Source organism: Corvus kubaryi, unplaced genomic scaffold, assembly GCF_017639235.1.
Source record: "Corvus kubaryi isolate FWS band 111438036 unplaced genomic scaffold, C.kubaryi_AGA036_p1.0 split2-37374, whole genome shotgun sequence".
Taxonomy (NCBI): domain Eukaryota; kingdom Metazoa; phylum Chordata; class Aves; order Passeriformes; family Corvidae; genus Corvus; species Corvus kubaryi.
Window position 1 is genome coordinate 1,352,103 of NW_024582082.1, and position 20,609 is coordinate 1,372,711.

At 44.0% G+C, this 20,609-nt stretch overlaps 1 long non-coding RNA gene across 1 annotated transcript; it reads left to right on the forward strand.

Annotated features, from left to right (window-relative positions):
• Window positions 1-593: 593 nt before the first annotated feature.
• On the forward strand, window positions 594-20,385 carry LOC121658143. Its single transcript, XR_006013847.1, has 3 exons — window positions 594-605; window positions 16,990-16,995; window positions 20,304-20,385. It is a non-coding gene; the product is annotated as an uncharacterized LOC121658143 (long non-coding RNA).
• Window positions 20,386-20,609: the final 224 nt, after the last annotated feature.

The window sequence follows — 20,609 nt, forward strand, 5'->3', positions numbered from 1 at the left end:
TTATTTTCCCTATGAAATTTCAACATGCTGGACAGCATTCAAAAGTCACAAATTAATCAAAATAAAAGCCTGCAATGAAATGAACTGGAACACTGTGTAAAATAGGAAAAATAAGCAAGGAGGAAACAGTTGTCATTCTCAAATCACTCAAAATAGATCTTCCTTATAAAGAATAATGGTGCATCCAAAACAGTCATTTCCTTAAAATAAGCTATATAAAGTACTGAAGGAGAGGCACATAATACACGACACTGTTGCTCCTCTGTCAGGTCACCATTTTGTTTTTAAGGTGTTATACTGCTTGAGCTTCTGCTGGGAATTCTCCCTAATAAATTTCCTTTCTATGTCACTTTTCTGGACTGACATTTGAGGGATGCTTTGAAAAGATTTGGAGATCTTCTGGAATAACTACGTGCAGCTGGTAACCCTCAGCAGGCAGGAGCACAGCAGCTCCCTGGGAGAACCCCACTTAGAGATCAGTGGTTTTGGTGCAGGACAGGAATCAGGGAGTCTCATGAGCCATTTGGACACAAATCCAGGTTCAGATCCTCTTGTGCTCTAGGAAAGCACACATGGAACAGGCAGCCAGTTCTAACACAACCTCTGTGCAGCATCTCAATGTGGGGACAGAGATATAACAGCACAGGGGGGAAAACAACCTTGTAAAACACCAGGCCAAAGCCATTGGAACCCAATGCTGCACTAAATAAAGTAGAAGTACTCTGAAACCCCAGCCTTGGTACAGCTCACAGAGCAGCCTGGTCCAGCCTGGCAGCAGTTTCTGCATTTTACCAGGTCACCCATCTCCTGTTGCTCAAACTCAAGGAAAATTGACACCTGTCTGTTAAGACATTCCTCTGTCAGAGCCTGGTAAGTCCCCCTCTGCCCTTCTCCCTATCCCTCACCCTTGCAGGAGACAAACTCCATTCAAGGCAAGTAACATAAAAAAAGCTCATTTCCTTTGAGGTTATTTACAAGTTTTACCATTAAACTTGCCCACATTATGCAAGCAGCTTGCAATCTTCCCTAATTCTCTGACTTTAATTATATAATTGAACAACCTAAAAACTCATTTTTTCCAGGAAACATTAAACATTACCATCTTAATGAAATTCTTAATGAAACCATCCTCCCTGCATGCAAATGACTGGCACTGGATTTGCTTATCACACTGATAGACAAAAGGACAAATGCCCTTCCTTTCGTCAATCATCAGGAGTGACAGCCCTTCCTAAGGACGCTCCTCCTTGGATGGATGGATAAGGCTGACACAATTACAGGAGGAAACATCACAGGGGAGGGCGAGGAACCAGCCAGGAAAGGTCATTAAGTGGGGACAAACCAACAACAGTCAAGGCAAGCTTTTTACCTTAAGCTCAACTGAGTTCCAAGGGGCTCTGCTTCAGCTGAGATGTAACCTATGGGGTAGGAAGAGCTGGAGCAGCGAGTCAGGGGTCTCAGCAGGGTCCTGTTGCAGCCATGTACTTTCCATAAGGAAAAAACTATGGGGCACTTCAGACACTCGACCGTTATAATCTGTTTCAAGACACGTCTCAGCCTTCCCCAGCTCAAACACCCTCCTTGTGTTGCCTTTGTCTCAGAGAGACTCTTGGCTCCAACTCCACTGCTGCAGGCTTGGAACGTTCACCAATAAACAAGAAACCACCTGGGAAGGAGCCCTGCCAGTGGCATGGCCTGTGCTGGGAGCACTTGTCCTTCCCCATGCAGCTGGACATGCCCATTGTGTCACAGCACAGAGGGATGCTGCTGTGTCGAGCAGCAGCTGTACTGCACGGACCCAAGATATCTGCAGGACTGAAACCTCCAGGAAAAGCTGCAAAAGAGCTGGGGGGAAATAGAAACCAGCACTAAACTCCCTGTGTAACTCCCATTGCCTCTCTCACCTCACCCACCAACTCACCAGTCCTTTGTACTAAACCAGCCGCAGGGGAGAGGAGCATCTGTCCCCTGCCAAGGGCGTGGAGGTGCCTTTCTGGACCCAGGCCCTCTTTTGGTGCCTGGCTGCTGCTGCTCTCCACAACAGACCTTTGAGGCACTGGCCCAGCCATCACTCCCAACAATTTGATTTACAGGCTGCAGCATTGTTTTCCCAAAGCAGACCCATTCTGCTCCCTTCCAGCCTTTTCTTGCAGGGTATTTTTACGCAGCCAATTCCTTCTGCAGTACCAAGCGCTACCCAGCTGAAGAAATTTTTGTCATGAATATTTCGGGTGCATCCATTCCTTCACTGTCACTTTGTGACCTCCAGTTCTTGTTTTTTGATACCAGTTCAAAGACATCACGAATGTCTTTCATTTTTATTCCCATCAAAAACATGTGTAGTTCAAAGACACGACCTTGGTGTCTGCTTCTGCAAACAACGCTGGCCTCAGTGCTACACCAAAATCCATGCCACTGAATCAGCTTGCTTGAGCCTCTTCTAAATCTAATTCTTCCTAAATCTAATTCCCACAGATAAAGAGCAGAATAGTTTTATTCAATAAGCATTAATTAGTTCTTTTTTCGCCACTCTCCTGCTTCACTGCACTTACGGCGTCCTACCCCTTTGGCCCACAGGTACACCTCACCTTGCTGCAGCTCCCAGATTCTCCTGATGATTTATTGACAATAAAACTCAAGCCCCAGGTGCCTTTCCTGATTTACACTCAGATCTGCAACTATGTGGTACGTGGTCACAGTAAACTTCAAAATAAACAGAGATAGCTGGGGTTAGTAATTTAAAAGGAAAGAAGGAAAAAGCAAAGAGGTGTCAGTGTCCTGGCACTACCAGGAGGTCTGGGAGGGAAAATTGCAAGAGTTAAAGATCCAGCAGAGCTTTGGAGATGGGGATCTGAACCTGAACCTTGTGTGGCCTCCACTAAGGGCATTCTGCTCCTCAGATTCCCGCTGCTGTCAGCTGAATGTCTGGCAGTTTTAAAGACATAAAGGCAAAATGTTATTTTCCATTTCAAGGCTAAAAAATATAAATATTTTTGAGTCAGCTACAAATATCTGACAAGCTAATTGCTTGGTATCATTAGCAGATTAAAGAATTAATTTTACTTAGGTCATGAATCTAATCCAGGTGAATTTCTTATGCTGGTTTGAAGAAAAAGTTAGGGAGCCTTGATTTGACAAGCTCCCACCTATCACGGTATCCTGCAGTGGTAGGGAGGAGAAGAGAAATCCAACAGGCAGGAACTGTGCAGCAAGATTCCTTTATTTAATTATTTTACGAACTCTTTTATAGACTTTTTTCTTCATAGTCTAATTGGTCAAAGGATCAGCCACCCCTTGGGGTGGTTGGCTAAAATCCTAAAACATCCATTGTCAAAATGTTTTTCTACTGTGCTATGAAAAAGGCTCTGCAAGGTTGCAGGTGTTCATAGTTTATAGAACTCTGCTAATATCTTCCGTGAGAGAGAAAAGTATCCCACAGGACTGGAAGGAAGCAAGAGAAATTCTTGCTAGCAGCAATATTTGTATCCACACCCACCACCAGTCTTGATCTCTCAGCTAAAAAAATCTGCCAAGTTCTCCCCACAGTTGCAAATGAGTTCTATTTTCTAGCTCTCCATCTTTCCTTAAGGTACTGCAGCCCTGCCAGCACCAGACCATTATCTGTGTCCAGAGCAGAAATGCTTTTTAAAGCTCTGATAGGCAAAGATGTCCTTGATGCCATGACAGCTCATGGTCCTAAACAACAACAGGAATAACACAACTCACAATTAACACAGTCTTGGTGCTCAAATGGTACAGCTGAAACCAACTGATATATTTGTTCAGTAGAGTAAGAAAACATCCACAAAGCACAGGGGATCAAAACATGGCCATTGAGGCCCAAATCAACTCATTAAAAAAAATTAATGGGAGCAATTCCATTGGCCTCAGTGGGAATTCAGTCCAGTGTACAGCTTATAAAGCACTTTCACCAAGTGCCTTTCATTCGAGGCTCTTTACAGCAGAGGTGCATCATTATTTGCTATAACCCCAGAACCTTCCCCTGGTCTGCTTTGTTTTTCACTCTATGATTCATTCCAGTCTCTCAGAGTATTCCCTAGTTGTGCATTTTTGTCCTTGGCATTGTTTTCTGTCCTTTGCATCCCGAGTGCTGTATTCCTCAGCAATTATTTATAGAAGAGACCCATCCAGCCCCAGATCTGTGCCCCAGCCGTATCTCAGTGCAGCTCCAGCTGTTTGCCTCCCAGGAATTCCATCACCTTTTTGCTCTCAGATTGCAACTCAACATTCCTGACAGCTCATCCTCTCTGCAGGAGCAGAAATCTTACCACATGGAAGATTTCCACTTAGCCTCCATGACAGCCATTTGCACATGGAAGCATGAATTCTAAAAGGGGGGTCCCCAAAAATCTACTTTTTTAGGCTATTAAATCTAGGACAACATCGACATCCTATTTTACTCTGATATAAAATTTGGCTCTTTATTCATCCCAATAGAAAGCCTTATTATTTTTTATCATGGTAGCATTTGTGATGACAAAAAGCAACTCAAAGTGCTCAAATCACACATGCTTGGACACACCAGCCCAAAACCAAGCCTCCATCTCACTTGCTACACAGATTCCTGTCTGGCTTGGTCTTCTCTCTCTTCTCTTTCCTTTCCTCTCTATTCTTCTCCACTTGTAAAAGAAGAAATAATTTTTGCCTTTCCAAGTGGGAAATCTCCAGTGACAGGGTGGGAAAGGGAAGCCTTTAGTAGTGGGAAGCGGAGGACAGCCAAGTGCCTTGGAGATGCACCAGAAGTGCTGACTCTGCCCCTGAAAAACCTCCATGGCTCTGGCCAGGAAGGATGTCCTTTCCAAAGGGGGGATATTGATTGCAAGGAACCAGCCCACCACCACCCCCTGGCAAGAGGTCACTGCAAAACTTCCCCTCCTCTCACTCACATCTGTCTTGTTGAGTCTGTGGAGATTCTGCAGATTACAGCAGAGCAACTGAATTACTCCAGCTAATGAGAACGTAATGTTTCATTGCCGACTTCCACAGTCACTTAAATCTATCCTTATCTAATTAATTTTGCAAAACAAAAAGTGACTAGGTAAATAAACTCCACAAGCTGACAGCTGTAATCTTACGAGTCACTGTTTGGTCAGCAAACAGACCAAGAAAGCGTAAGGGGGCCAAAGAGGAAAGGATGAAGAAATTACTCAGTGAATGATTGACTTTAAACAAGTGCAAAACTTGGGGAGGGCAAAAAACCCCACAACTGACCCACTTCAGCTCTGTAGAAGTGCCACCACTGTCATCCTGCTATTGAAAGGCACAGAGGCTCATGAGTGGAAACGAAATAGAGCCGAGCCACGCAGAGCTAAGGCAGCCACAGCTCATCTCAAAAAGCAAAATTAAACATTAGCAATGACCCATTTCCTCAGCAGGAGCCAGCTGAGCTAATCTGGCACTGGAGGAAACACGCTGAGGGTTTTCCCGCACAGAGATTGCTCTCTGCCAACACTTCCACTAATCCACCTTGCCCCAAAATGGTTGACCATTTCTGTTTAAAGAAATAAGTGGGGATTAAGAGGAGGAAGCCTGAAATCCAACTGTATTGAAATTAAACTGGCAGGGAAGGCGAACTGCTGAGGAAGAGGGATTTGCTCTGGAAAGGGACGCAGAGCTGCTGTGGGACGGGGGGGGGAGCTGTACAGAGGGTGTAGCAGTCACACCCCAGTGATGCCCTCACTAGCATGGGGGGATGCTCATTTCTGGGGGTTTGTACTTGGTTTTTTCTTTATTAAGCAGAAAAAGGAATTCCCTGCCTGTTCACCTCTGCGGAAACAAGCTCAAACATTACTTTAGTCACACAGACAGACCTTTCACTTGTGCTGCAGGTGAATGTTTTCACTTAAGTAGTCTAAACTGCAGTGGCATCAAGGTTGGACTCAACGATCTTAAAGGTCTTTTCCAACCCAAATGATTTTATGATTCTATGACAGCTGCTTTAAGTGTTTGCTCCCATCTTCTCCACCTCACTCCCCTCTGCCACACTTATACTTACTTTGCCTATATCTACAGACATTTGTATTCTCTTTGCTACCAGTTCCATTTGCCCACTTCTTCCCTTAAAAAGAAAGAAGGCAGGCCCTCCACTGATGCCTCCTGGCAGAGATCTTTCACTGCAATCAGAGCAATCCTCATTTATTCCAGCTGAGGATCTGACCACAGGACTTCTAGTGCTTGAGCTGTAATAGAAGTAGAATCAGACCAGGCCATTACATGTTTGGGAGATGTCCAAGACACTTTCAGGTGCTACAGAAAGCAGTGCCAGCAATTCTGCAATTTGTATGGATTTTTTTTTTCCCCATCTGAATCAAACAGGGATGATCAGTGCAATGGGTAGGACACACAGAGATCTTATTCAGGCACTCTTTTGATTATCTAACAAGCCAAAATCTGCCACAAGGTTTAGTTCCAGGGTGAGGAGTCCAGGGACATGCACCAGCCCATTTTACAATTCAAGGCTTACTTACATTCCTTTTTTTGTTTGTTTTCAGTCCAAAAAGCAAGAGAGACCCCATAAGTCGGACAGTCTGGTGTGGTACTGCTGCAAGGGCCAGGACCCTCAATATGTGCCACTTCTGGCCAACAGAGCCATCTTCAGATCCAAATTGGGACAATTTATTTAAATTTGAAAGGAAGTTCAAACTACACAAAAAATCCAATCAAAGCAAACAACTGACACAAGAGACCGGTCACATTTTACACCTAAGCATCCAAAGAGAAGTGGATTTTTATTCTCCCTTTCTTCCTTCAGGCTGAAATCATGGTTTTTCCTAATTCTCCACAGGAAACATAGCCCAAGATGAGACAAAGGACGGACACCAGACACTACCAGGTCGTATCTTGAACCACCACATTTTCAACAAGAATATGTAGTAATTACATTCAGGACCCTAAAGGGCTGCCTCCCTCAGTACACATGCTCCAGTCCACAGGAGACTGTTGTACAAATCTTTGGGGATAATAATGATAATCTTCATCTTCTAAATACAATTATGCCTGGATAAGGGACAGGGCACATTCTGCTTTACCCCAGCTACACAGAAGTCACAAGCCCCTCCCTGGAATACTGAAACAGAACTGCCAGTTCCTCTCTACCCGACTGCTCTCACTGGACCAGGCCACTACTGTTTGCTTAATAAAGTGTTTTACAAGACAAACCAAGAGCATCACAGGGTGACAGTGACACGGGAACCACCCTCAGCCCAAGAGCTGCATCAATATGTCACTGCACATGTGGGCCAGCAAAGAGCCTGACCCTGCACACACCGACAGCAGTTCTTCCTTGCAGGAGGAAAACTCAGCCAAAGCCTGACGAATACAATTAAAAGGTGAGGAAAGACATGTCCAAGAACAAACTGGTCTGTTTGTACAGTTATTTTTGCACTAAGATGATGCATTCTGGCATAACCTGCCATGCCCTCCATTTCTATCCCTCTAGCACTCTGCCAGTCTGCCAGGAAGGCCAGGAATAGGAATATGGCTCTTTTTCTAAGCAATCTCATTTCTTTCTTAGTTTGTCTCTCTCTACTAATGTCTTGGGTTAACTAATTGAATTCAAGTTGCTTAATTGAAACATCTTGGGGTAACTAATTGAATTCAAGTTGAGACATGTTAAATGCAGTGCCTGTTTCTGATGCAGCAGGAGGGGGGAAAACCTCAAACAGTGAGTGTCAGAGCCCTCTGCATTTGTTGGCAGCTTTTTTTTTTTTTTTCTATTACATGGATTAGGATCATCAGAACAATATTATGGAGACTATTCAAATTTCTAGCCAAGAACGAGAGAGAAGATATTCCTTTTGTACAACAACATTTCTGTAAATTTTGTTTAGCTTGCGTGGGATACAGTTAATTACAGTAATCTATCAAACTGGCACAAGGTAGTATTCACACACAAAGTTTTTCCTGCAGTCAGGATCCTTAGTTTTATATGAGACTGGTTTGTGCTAATTGAATTTTCACTTGGGTAGATAAAATCTTTAACAACTCTGGAATAACTAAGTGCTCTTTGTTCAATGATGTGGATCAGAATGATTTACAGCACCTTTCACATAATCATGCTAATTTTGCTTTCATATGATTAATTAAAACAATATGTTCTTTCTTTGTAAAATAGAATTAGTGCACCCAAGGAGACAGGTTTTGTTGCAAACTTCTTTTTCTGGTACTAAAAGCAATTTTCACACACCACCTTTTTGGCAAAGCTAAAGGAACACGCTTAAGTGGGCAAGGAAACTGCAGCTGGGGTCAGATCCCTCCATGGAGTGCCACCAACAGGATTTGCAGATTGCACCAGGGATGGTTCAGCCCCCGTGCCAGAAGGAAGATTTTGGGATCTCCAGGCCAAAGTCCCTTCCCACTGCCACAGTTTCCTGTAGACCATCTCTCTCTCATCATATCTAGAGCAAAATTGGACACTACTGCAACAGCACAGGAACTCAAATGCTAAAATAGTTCATGCTTGTGGTCCAAGCTCTGGATTCAGCACATGCCTGTGGAGCAGGATATCTGACTGTGACGGTCACACTGAGTCTGACCCGTGGGAAGGGTGAGAGGGAACTTGACAGGGCACTGCTCTGGGTGTTGGGTGCCAACTTTACATTGTCCCTTCCAGTTTTTGTTATTGTGCCTTGGCAACATTATTTAGATCTTCTCCTTGAGGTAAATACTGATGAAATACCCCAGATAATGAGACCTGTTAGAGGAGAGTGAAGTGGATCCCATGGGGGACTCTGGAGGGGAGGCAGGTGCTCTGGCTGATGGCAGAAAGTGAAGAGGGAACCTCAAGAGATGCTCTAATGGCACCAAAGGGGTAATTGTACAACCTGATGCATGAGAATGTAGATTCACAACCGTCATTACAATTAATAGCAATCATGTGGATGGCTAAACTCCCCCACAGAGCACTCAGTATTTACCTCCAAGGGCTCCCTCCTGTCTTATTTCACTTCAAGTCTGGATCAAAGCTGGACCGGAAAGGTTACCCAACCCAAAGTTTCAAACACACCAAAGTATCACAACTCTGGCTACATGTCTGCATCTAGGACTTTCTTTAATGCATGAAACAATGAAGAAAAGCCAATAATGTTGGGTTTCTTTAACCAATTAAAAAAAATCACAATAAGAAGTTTATTTTCATCTGTCAGCCCAAGATCTCAAGGCACTTTGCCTGAACTGCCCACATGTACCAGCAAAGAGAAACCCCTCAGCTGCCAAATGTCACATTTCAAGCAGTTAACCCACCAATCAAACCATACAGAGAAACCTGCATAGAGGCATAATTACAAGGAGAGTGAAGATCAGTCAAGGTAATCATTTGTGTGGCAAAAAAAAAAAAAAAAAAAAAAAAAATCAACACTGGACAGGTTGAATTAGAATATAACCAGTACCTGAATCTAATACCAATGCTAAGATGTGCTGGGCAGAAAACAGAATACCTTTTGGAAAGCAGCTGTGAAAAATTTAGGCATCAAGTAGAGACAGCCCATCAGCAGGTAAAGGAATTCAAGAAATCAATCAAGTTTAGGACAAGTGAGTATAGATGGAACAAGCACTTCCACTGATGCAAGGAAAAACAAGCACTCCCAAAGAGCCTGGAAAAGACATCCTCTCAGGAAAGCAGTGCATTTGATATGGACACTGAAATGGAAATACTAAACCCAGTCCTGACTCCTATAAAAGACTGATGCAGAACAAGCCAAGAAAAAAAAGGGAAAGTTTTGCATCCATGTTTTTCTGTCCCTATCAAAGAGTTTCCAAGGACTGTCTGATTAAAGTACCTTCACCACACCCTCTGCTGTAACTATCTCCACATCTCAGCTTGCTTCTCCAGCAGGCAGGAAAGCATACAGTTATTGGGAAAATTCCTGCTGCTGCAAATAACTCCTGGTGCGCACAGTCATCTCCAGGGCAGGGGATGAGCAAACCAGCAAACTGCATGTGACAGGCCGCTTACTGCACTTCATGGCAATGCTCAGGATGTAGTTTGACTACAGTCCTCCCAGGCTCTAATTTAGGTGTCATGACTGCTTCTCTTCAGTGCCTGATGCACGAAGAGGAGCCCTGGCCTGTTCCTGGTCTTAACCTCTCCGTGCTCCCTGCAGCTCATGGATACAGCAGCTGCAGCAGCCAAGGGAGCTGCCCCTCAGTCCTGTATCTTCGGTGCTATTGTATAAAAGAAAAACTCCCTCGAGGAAAACAAGCAGAGAACAGACTAATGGGCTGCTCCTGGCTCAGGGTGGTCTGGATACCACCCATGGTCAGACACTGTGGTCAGTCTGTCTGTCCTCTCGTTGCATCCATCAGTCCCAAGCAGGCTGGGAGCCACACTCTGCTGCCACCTCTTCCAGTGATTGACATTTCCTGCCTCTGTAAAATTAATTTGATGACTGAATTAGACTAATAATTGTTTCATTTCCAAATATGGTCTCTGGGTGCATTTGACTTAGAGCGTGTTTCTCTTGGGAGGTGCCAGGGAGATCCAGTTATATTACTTATGGAATCTGGGCTAATTTAATTAATTTTTGATGGAAAGTTCTTGATTTTGCAGATGGTAGCTGTCTGCAGGGCCACACAGAGTTGCTGGTATCTTTTCACTTCCTCTGTGATGCAAGAGATGATAGAGGGCCCAATTAATAAAGTCACCTTGAGAGGGAGACCTCCCGTTAGTGGGAGAACCAGAAGTGGTTCACCATTTGGGAAAATTCTGGTTTCCTTATATCCATACTATCAAGCACTCACCCACACACAATATGCCTCTTGAAAACAACTGAATGCTGAGGGAGTCCATATGTCCACACTTTCACAGAGTCTTTCAAAGCAAGGTAACAATTAGAAGCATATTTATAAATGACATCCTGAAATTGTGCCCTTTCCCTCTTTCACCGGGCATCACCTCCAGCTCCATGTGCTCCCGCTGGACCCCGCCAGCCCTACACAAAGGTTCTCATCCCATGTCAAAAGTCTGGGGCCTTGAGTGCTGACAGTGCAGAAATAGCACCAGAGTAAATGACAATAAACAGTTGTTTCAAAAGTAACCTGTGCTGTTCAGACAATTAAATCCCATTTTCTACTCGTCCCCAGCCAAGGGAAGAGTCACAGGCCTCCACCCAGGAGCATCACACGTGCTTCTTGTGCTGCCACCAACGTCCAGAGCAGCCTCAAAGTCATTGCTAGGGCTTCTACCAAGCTCCCTAGGGAAGGCTGCTCCTCTCCACTCTCTGCCTTAAATTCTCTATGGAAAAGGGAAAACATTTTTGTTTCTTGCCCTCCATCTTGGCTACCCAGATCACTTCTTCCTGCAAGTCCAACCACTGCTCACTGTAAGTACACACAGAATCCAGTCCTGCAAAAGGCACAGGGTCTCTGATCTCACAGGGATTGAGATACCAACATGACACAAGCAAAATTAAATTGAGCCAGTCAGCATTTCATGGTAAGTGCCCTGTCAGCAGGCAGAAGTGAGGTGGAGAGTATCAACTCATCCCCACAGCTCACAGGAAATCCTGACAGGCACTTCAGTCTGCAGAGCATGAAACACAATGGTAAAGATGCATCTTGGAATCTGAGATTTACTCTCAAGGGCAAAGTGCTTGAGTCTGCTGAACCATGCACAGCTTTAAACAGCACAGAGAACAAGGAGCATCAGCTCAGTTGCTTTCTCCAGAAAAGATGCACAAGATCTAGGTCATTGTCTGTCAGCAGTGAGGAGGAAACCTCCCCAGAGAGAATTAGCCAGAGGAGGAGAAGGAGGAGGAAGTTTGGAAGTGAAGGTGGAATAGTTTTACAAAAAATGAGGAGGTAAGAAAAAGCTCTCCAGAGCTCTGAATCATCCTACAGATGAAGAAAATGGTGGATTTTAGTGGTACTGTGAGATGCTGGGTGGCCTCAACCCCACTCCTTAATGTGGATCACTTTCTATCATAACTGATGAAAGTATTATTTCCATTTAAATATCCGTTCTACAGGGGCCAAACCACAATTTGTAAGGTTTTATCCCCCAAACTCTCTCAAAGCACTGAAGGAAGGAGCAGACAGAAAGGAAATGGCACACACAGAACCATGCCCAAGGGTGGCCTTGTAAACTCAGGTGTCCTCTCCTCAGGCACTGTGATCTGCCAGGGACTGCACACACATCAGCAGAGGGAGTTGAGGACATTTCCATGGGGTTTGGCGCCATCACAGCAGAAGCTCTCACCATGAAACCCTGGCAGTGACAGATTATTTCTACACACAGTTCTTTCCTATTTATTACAGAGTCATGAAACGGTTCAGGTGGGAAGGGACCTTTAAAAGTTATCTAGTTCAACCCTCCCCACTCAGATTCTTGAGACAAGCCTTCATTCTGGACATTCATTTTTGTTAATGAGGCTCAGAGACCAAAAAATCCAAAGCCAGAAGAGTGAACACACACACCCAGCAGCATCCACACACACTCACAACAGCCAGCTTGGTCCCTCATGACTCCCCTTGGGACACAGGAGGGCTAGAAAGAGAAAAGCTTGATCCGGCAGTGCTGACATTATAAGGCTTCCAGGACAATATTAAATTAGAGGCTTGGTAGTCCCTCCAGGACCACATACTGTTACTTGTAATACAGTTGAGCTACACTTAAAATGAGGCCTTGTGAAAGGAATAGACTACTGTAAAAATAATTAATTTTCTGTACTCCAGATCAGAGCTGCAGCACTGACGTGAGGCCTTTGGAAACAAATGACCAAAAAGCAATAAACCTATTAAAAATAAGCTTCTACTGCACCAAAAGGGTGAAATAGTGACCTATCAAAGGAATGGCACAGTTAAATGAATGTGTTTTCTGTTTTACAAATCAAAGCAAATGTCCCACAGAAATGGATCTTTTTGGAACAAATGCTTCCTTTAGGACTGGGCATGTTGGAACAGCAGCCTGACTTTACAACACGGCTGTGCATTAAGCAGACTTTTACTAGAGCAAGAAGTTATGGATGTAGTTAGTCAGGAAAAAATTAAAAGATGATTATCAGTATGGTTAGGCATTAGAGACCTGGAGAGAGACTAAGCTTAGCATGGAAAATGCTCTGGAGCTGCAGCTTTCGGTGCATGGACTGTGTCCAGTGCCTTGAGCAGAGACCCTGTTTAAAGGCAAGTTCCCCTTTTCCCAGTGATGCTGGCTCCAGTCTATTCTTTGCCAGAGACAGCTGTGGTTTGCACCCCTGGTAGGTTGCAGCAAGGGCACATCCAATTTATTCCAACCTCTGGCCCCCGATCCCTGAATTTCATGACAGAGACCGACAACTTTTGTGTCCTGTCATAGGGACCTCCATCAGGTTACACAGGTCCTGTGCATTACATATTCTCAGCCCCATTGCTCCAAAAATATGTGTACTTTGATAAAAGTCATAGGGTTTGATGTCAGAAAAGGTTTGGCTTTTCTCCCAGCCTGATGCAGACAGGTCAGATATTTGTAATCCACCCACACAGGTGATGGTAAGAGTTTTGTACCTTTGAAAACAAACAACTAAGGTATTTCTAGGAGCTGTAGTTCCTCAGAAAATAATCAGGCAAGGACTTAAAATGGCAGAACCAGCAATGGTTATGTATATCCAAAACACACCCGTAGTGGTGAGAGGGAAACTGCCTCACCCTCAGGCCTTGGAAAAATTCATCCAGTCCCTGCAGTTTTCCAAAGTGACAAGGCTTTATTCACCTAAAAGAGATGTATCCAGATTTTGATGAGCTCTTGCTGCTTTTTAATCTATCACTCAGGGAGCTGCTCTTGCAGGGAGCATTTGACACTGAGTGAGAGGCAGCAGTGCCTGGCAAAACCTGACTTGCCTGTTTTTACGGAGGCTGTGTTTGAGCATCCATCAGGTGTGCTGCACGCACAGCCCAGCCAGACTCTGCTCTCTGGAAAGTTTGGCAGACATCACAGCACTGTCTCTCACTCAGAGAGAGAGAGTTTTTTCTTCTCTCACTATGCAGATGAAGGAGAAACTCGAGGAGACAGTCACCCTTCCTCCTCACACTGCTTTTACTTTTCACAGCAACAGCGTTGCTGAGCTCTACAAAGTCTCCATCTTTCTCTTGCTCTGAGTGTGGTAAGATGCAGCAATTTTATTCCACCTTTAATAACATGGAAACTGGCATTTAATTTTTAATGTTAGCTTAAAACCCAGGAGGTTGCTGAGCTTTACAGGTGAAATCAATCTCCTCTTGGGTCATTTGGAGAGTTCAAGAGTCCGACATCACTGCCGGCAAATAATCCCTTCCTCCCCCTCTTCCCTCCTCTCTCCAACACCCTTTCAATTTTGCTGGACTAAAGGCAGGGGTAAGGTCAGACAACTGGCTGGGCTCCTGGGGTACTGCAGGGGCCATAAAGCAACAGGAATTAAAGCAGGATATACATGCCAGGTTATCGAGCCCATTTCCTGGCCAGTGCAGTTTAGTGGCCACACGTTCCCTTGTGCTTTATCTACAGCTCTGGAACAGAGCTTGCTGCTACCCCTTTCTGGTCACTAGGACTTTGCAGCTCCTAGGCTGACCTGCAGGCTGGTTTGATCCTACCTGCAAAGGCTGTCTTGTCTAAGAAGAAAAAAAAAATCCAATGCATAAAGGAATAGATAAGAACATATTCCTGCAGAGATGAGTCCCTGAGGTTTTAGAGTCTCCTGCACTACCAGCAAGTTCACCGGACTTGTGACATGGGTCTGTAGCACCAGTGTTTTAAAACCTACTTTAGAGAACAGACTGCTTTTTCTTCCCTTTGGATTTTCTAAAGGGAAAGAACAAGGGACCAGAATGGAAGAGGGAAGGGGAAAAAAGCCACAAATAGGATCAGTTCCAAGAATATCAGCTACTTGTCAGCTCTGCAAAATAGCTGTTAATTTATAGAGGAGAAGTGTGCAGGTTCTGTCAGAGCCATACGTCAAAGCTTTCTCACTATGATACCTGGCTTTATTTGGCCTTCATATTATGGACCCAATTGGATTTCTCTGGGTCTGGATAAACTGCACAAGGGTGATGTACACTGTGATTTATTGCTGCAAGTGCTTAAAATGCCTCCCACTAAATTTGTAGTGACCTTATCACACTATTAAAACCTGAAGTAAATAAGTGCACTGAGTAAAGGTTAACACCGCCTCAGATAAAACAAACAGCAAACAGAGGGGATAGGAGATTCCCACCCCCATCGCTGGCACAATCCAGGAAGTGAAATTGCTGGATGTCCTGGCAGCACCAGGGAAGAAGCCAGAGGATGTAGAGCCATGCAGAGATAAGGAATGTGGTTTAACACCTCAGCCCAGCCCCGCAGCCCAACGAGTGGCACAGCTTTGCTCGTGCTCTGCTCTGACGTATTTTCACCTCGGGAAGCCCCTGGATCAGGACAGCATCCCTCTGCCTCCAGCTCAGGCTGGGCAAACACAGCAGCCCCGAGGCTCACAGGGCTCCCTCTGTGCAGGGAGCCTGCATCGAGCATCAAAGCCCAAAAACCACAGAAGAGGACAGAGCAGTAACTTCTTAAGCAATAGCTCTGCAGCCACAAGAAGATCCTTTTGAGAAAAAAAGCTTTACACTGTGGTCTGAAAAGAGAGTCATCACCAAATCTAGCTCAGAGTTTCAAACAGGAGCTGAGTATTTTCCCTATAGTAATTGGTTCAGGTTTATTTTCTAAAAGGCCATGCCCAGGTCATGTCTTCTATTGTCTCTGACAAAGATTTATAAGGTAGCAGATACCTGAATAAAATTAGTATCATGAAGTAGAGGAGCCCTTGGAGAAACATGAACAAGATCAACAAATGCAGACACTGATCCAGAGAAAGAAGAAGAAACTTTTAAGCCATGGATTTGAACAGATTCCTTACTGGTTTGTAGAGGGAGATACTCTCATCTCCTGGTGCTCATTGTTACAGCCAGACAACAATAAAGTTTTCTGCAACTCAGAGCATGAGAACACACCTTCCCCACATCAGAACTCAAATGAAAAGCAAAATTTATGGAGGGGGAAAGCATTTTTCATTAGAAAAAATGAAACACCCCCCAAAAAAGGTGTTTCAAGTCCTCAAGACAAGAGGGAAAAAAAATGCACCAATTTCTTAATGAAAGCTGAAGCAGGTTTTGTCCATTTGGCCTCAGCAGTTAGAAACGGTTTTTTTATTCCAAAATAAATATTCATTTCATGTAAGTGTGAAGTTCTGAAAGTTTCTCTCCAAACATTAAACTGTTTGACTATAACATTTAGTACTCTCAGCCTCATTTTCTCTCTGATACATCAGCAAAGGTGAGTCAGGTCATTAGAATTGCCTTCCTTTTTATTCCAACAGCAGTTGTGATAATAAATTCATTATTTTCATAATTGCTCCATTAGAATTTAGTAATAGATTCACATTAATTTCAAAAGTCCTACTATGAGGCATTATGCAAACAAAATAAGAAACAATTAAATTTAAATTTATCTAAAATCCTATTTAGAAGGTATTATCCAAACAAAATAAGTAATACATAGCATGAAATTTATCTAACATCCTATTAAAAATGATAACTTTGAGGCCAAAGAAAATATTTTACATAAAGGCACACGAGGTAATTGACTTTTTCTGCTGTGCTCTTGAAGCAGGAGCTGATAGCCAGTGCTAGTGCTAAAACAAACAGAACTGCTGGGCAGCCACAGAGGCTTCACACCCCCAGGGCTGATCCCAGCAGCCCACCCAGGACCCCTCAACTCACCCAGGCTGTCTCACCCTCCCCAATAATTTTACTTTAGGAATTTAGAGATTTGTTACACCAGTAAGAAACTCACTTTTACTAGGGCAGCTAGGACTCCTTGGGAAGCTTCTTCCTCCTGCCTTCAAGCCTCCAGGCTAAGGAATTCTTCTCCTGTAGCTGCAGGGAAGCTCCATGGGTGGTGTTTCCTCCTGCCAGCACCAGCAGGTAACCACAGCCTCACCTGGGCAGCTCCACACCCCCAGAGCCTCCAACAACAGCTGTGAGGAGAAGCTCTGAGTACTTCACCACAAACCCTTTTCACCTGGTTTGACCTGGGCCACTTACTCAGGAGCAGAGTGTTTCAAGGAGAAAATACTTTTAAACCCAAGGCACCTGATGCTCCTGCCAGATTTGTCCAGTGTTCCTGCACTTTCCTTAGAAAGCACAGCAGATTATTGTTTGTCCCCTAAGGCTCCCAGATTTTTGTCTCACCATCTACTATCTTGAATCATAAACTGCTTGATTGTTTGCCACTTCAGGGAGCACATAGCTGAGCCCTGCCTTGGGCTGCTCTTTTCGATGTGCCTCTATTGGGTTGTAGCCACTTTTAATTTAAAGCCCTCATAATTTTTTTTTTGTTTGTTTTAAGCATGTGTTGAACTGTTCTTGCTGGAGAGATGTGTTTTCTCAGCAGAAATGGAACTTGTACTGATGCAAAGCAGCCTTCTGTGTAACCAATACGTGGTAACCTTAACATGTTTCTATATGGCTCAATAACTAGGTCATAGTCAGCATGAATAAAAAAATGCTACAGATCAGATTGCTGTCTGTCATGCCCCACAAGAGGAACTCACAGCATCATTTTATGTGATTAACTTGATCTCAGTGTCCAGTTTTACATTTGAGAATGTATGTCCGTGGTCAGAAACACATTAAAGCAAACACTTAACTCCACCCATCAGTTATCTCCTGTCTCAGCCTTCCTGAAATGAGTCATTAGCTGCATTTCATCTGTTCAGTTCCAAAATCCTCAAATTCAGCTGCAAAAATGGAACCCCTTTGATCTTAGATTGCCACTAATTCATAATTGATAACCCAGTCTGGAAGGAAAGGAAAAAAAATTCGTCCCCATTAGTTGTTCCACTTAATATGTTCTGGTGCTTCAATTATGCAAAACCCAACTCTCAGGGCCTGACTGCCTTCCAAAATGTGACTCAATGGGGGGAAGAGAAAAACCCAGATCGAATTATTCCAGCTGTAAATCTTTGTAATAGCATAGATGTCACGAGAGCAATACTCAACACTGAACAATTCTTGTTTGTTTTCCAAGCTGTTCCTTTGTAGAATTCCCAAGGCATCCATAAATGACTCCAGAGAGCTCAGTGGAGGACTCAGGACTTGTTCTCCCTCACTTACATTTTTTTGGTCAGGTCATTAGGCTGTGAGTTGTAATGACCCTTTTTGGCCCAAGGCACTAAAAGCCTTGGAGTAATATATGACCTGGTAAGTGAGTAATTGAGAAGGAATAATTAACACAAGTCATTATGCTCTTTATTTTGTAGAAGAGAAACTGTCACTTCTTTCTGAAGACCTTTGAATTATAAATGTTTAGACTATGAGCACTGTGAAGAAAACAGCAGTGCAGACATCACTGGGCCAAAGCGTGTTTTTCTACTGGGAGAGTGACAGAAGCAGGACTACACAGCAGGGAACTCAGCTAAAAAGGCACAGATGCCTGCAGCACCTCATGAATAACCAGCAATCAAAGATATGGATATGACTGTACCTGTGTTCTGTCACCCAGCAGGTTGTTGGGCTTAAAGAAGAATCTTTGGACTTAAATTTCTCTCAGACAGAACTGTACAACCATGCAGCAAACTCCCAGGAATCAGGGGCAATTAAAGCCTGCAATTGCACAGGTGCTGCTCAAGATCAGGAGGATCACCTGTTCAGGACATTTTGGTTCCACAGTTCTCCCAAATTCACCCACATTAGCACAAAAAGAAAAAACTTAGCTTGATTTTCTAGTGGCTTGTGTCAAGTGACTGATGGAATTCATGCTTTAGGAAGATGTGAACTCCAGGTGGGAGTTTTCCTGGAGCAGGGCCAGGACAAGGTCTCTTTTCTGGAGGGCATCACAGCTTTTCTTTTTCAGGTACTTACAGAATCTCCCCTCTTCTGTCACTGCTTTTCTATAAACTCCAATCTCTTCTGCACTTGTCCTCAACTGCCAAACCTGGTTGACATCTCCTGACACTGCTGGGAAGCCTGGGAGATACCAAGTGCAAAGGCAAGAGCTTCCTTTCTGGAGCAAACTATGCCGAAGAAACACAATTATTTTGCAACAAATTCACATCTGCTCTTTTCTCTTATGTACAGTGAGTTTCCTACTGTGACAGAGTAAAGTCAAAGGCTTAAGGCAAATGGAGAGAACATCTTCACGTTGCATTTATTGCCAGAATGTGTCAAAGTCATCACATAAACCGCCTTGAATTTTCTTGTACATTTTAAGGGCTAAGCCATTAACCTCTTACAAGAATAAATCTATCGAGTTCTCCAGGCTTCCCTTGCTCTGTTATTACTTCTCTGTCAAAATCCTCTTGGTACTTGGAAATTGTGGGCTACACTGTGCCTTTTACAGACAGACAGATGCCACTTGTCCTCACAGACCACCCCCTTCTCTCTCTTTCTTTGCCATGTGCTGCAACACACCTGCTGTTACTCTTGCGCTCCTGGTATTCTCATTCCCTCCCAGATTTCCTCTTATTTCTCCAGAGAAATACATGCCTCAGCCTTACACAAGTTTATGAGAGCAGGAAACTCTCAGCTGACTTCCTTGGGCAGTGCAGGCCCTTCCCCACCCCTGTCCTGCAGGTGACAGAGCTCTGGCTTTGCTGGCAGACTTTGGGGATCTTGTCTTGTGGCCAGCAGGACTGGGACTGGGACCATTGATCCAAGGCCAGTTCCAGCCTTGCATTTGGCTTTCTCCTGCTGCATGTTCTCCTGTCGTTTTTACTTTTCACAGACACCTGGCAAAAGAAAAACAACCCTGCACCTCACAGACATTTTAATAATTCATATTCAACTTCAGTCACTGCAAGTTTAATAAACAAGTACTTATTGGAATACAATCACTTCTTCTTAAAGCGGGCAGTTTTTAGGAATGAAATCACAATAATTACCTGTAAGAATATGTATGAATAACAAACATTCAGTCCTCCTGTTTTCATTGTTTCGCTCATTTGCATGAAAGACTTCCCCACTGTTCCCCTTGCCTCTGTTTTAGCAAAGACTTTGCTTTTAATTGGACTGAATATTCAGCTGGGTTCAAACCCAAATTTGTATGTAAAAAAGCTACACGTAGCAACCAGCTCATTCTGGAATCCATTAAAAATAACAAGAGGGGTTGGAAAGAGATTATTTCAAGAGCTCTCTTTCATTCACAGGAAAAAAGATTAATTGCACTTGCAGAGAAGCTCTCCCAGGCAAGGGAGATGCAGGTGATAATACTGAGTCCTCCTGGTTTTTCCTCTTGTCCACAAGGCAAAACCATGAGGATTTCTGAGCTAATTTCATCCCCGAAAACCAGCTTGCCATGCACTGAGAGCCTCCTTCCTTCAGCCCTCCCTTGGGATGCATTGCAGGTCCCTGTGAAATTCAACCTGGCACTAAATGGAAGAAATGGAGAATACTGTACAAAACCAAAATAAACCAGATGTTGTTAAGTGGCAACTACAATAAAAACACCTGCAAGAGCCAGGAAAGCAGGTTGAAAAACTGACTGACATCCTCAGAGAAGGTAAGCTCAGCAGCCTCAGCTTTGTGCTGCAGCAGGGGGGTGACCACATCCTGACAACCCACCCTTGACCCAGTCACCCTCTCACAGGGCTCCAGTGAAATTTGGGCTCACC